Source organism: Syngnathus scovelli, unplaced genomic scaffold, assembly GCF_024217435.2.
Source record: "Syngnathus scovelli strain Florida unplaced genomic scaffold, RoL_Ssco_1.2 HiC_scaffold_422, whole genome shotgun sequence".
Classification (NCBI taxonomy): domain Eukaryota; kingdom Metazoa; phylum Chordata; class Actinopteri; order Syngnathiformes; family Syngnathidae; genus Syngnathus; species Syngnathus scovelli.
Window position 1 is genome coordinate 16,250 of NW_026061520.1, and position 1,251 is coordinate 17,500.

Here is a 1,251-nt window from a genome sequence, read left to right on the forward strand (position 1 = left end):
CTGGTCCGAGCGCTGGTAACGGCCGCCAGCAAGCGTCCCCTGCTCGGATAGCAGAACTGAAGAAGGCACGGCACTTCCAGAGAGAGAGAGAAAATTTTCTAAGTGCCACATTTCTCAAAAATTTTCAAAGTGCCACATCTCTCAAAAAATTTCTAAGTGCCACATCTCTCAAAAACTTTCTAAGTGCCACATCTCTGAAAAACTTTCTAAGTGCCACATCTCTGAAAAAACTTTCTAAGTGCCACGTCTCTGAAAAACTTTCTAAGTGCCACAGCACGGCTGTGAAATATTCAAAGTCCTACAGGCATTGGCAGAATGCGCGGACGGCCGTCTGCTCCCGGCGGCCGCCGCGAAGCTACTACCCCCTCCCGGGGACGGCTGTCTGCTCCCGGCAGCCGTCCTTACCCCCCTCCCCCGTTTGCACCGCCTGAAGTTAGACCCGCCTTGGTAGGGCCCCCACCGGCCCCGGCTCGCCGGCGTTGGGTGGACGGTTCCTGCCCACTTGCGGGTCCCGGTCGCTTGGCAACCGACCGGGGAGGACCAGCCGCCTCCTTAAACACAGGCTGGAAGGGAAATCCGATCAAGCTACGGAGGACCGGCCGCCTCCTTAAACACAGGCCGGAAGGGAAATCCGATCAAGCTACGGAGGACCGGTCGCCTCCCTAAACACAGGCCGGGCAAAAATCTGCGAATGGGCCCGTCAAGGGTAGTGGGTCATCCAAGGAGGGAGGTACCGGCCGCCTCCTTAAACACAGGCCGGGCAAAAATCTGCGAATGGCCCGTCAAGGGTAGAAGGTCATCCAAGGAGGGAGGTACCGGCCGCCTCCTTAAACACAGGCCGGGCAAAAATCTGCGAATGGCCCGTCAAGGGTAGAAGGTCATCCAAGGAGGGAGGTACCGGCCGCCTCCTTAAACACAGGCCGGGCAAAAATCTGCGAATGGCCCGTCAAGGGTAGAAGGTCATCCAAGGAGGGAGGTACCGGCCGCCTCCTTAAACACAGGCCGGGCAAAAATCTGCGAATGGCCCGTCAAGGGTAGAAGGTCATCCAAGGAGGGAGGTACCGGCCGCCTCCTTAAACACAGGCCGGGCAAAAATCTGCGAATGGCCGGTCAAGGGTTGTTGGTCATCCAAGGAGGGAGGTACCGGCCGCCTCCTTAAACACAGGCCGGGCAAAAATCTGCGAACGGCCCGTCAAGGGTTCTGTCTCATCCAAGAAAGGGGTACCGGCCGCCTCAGAGGCCGGAGCGAAG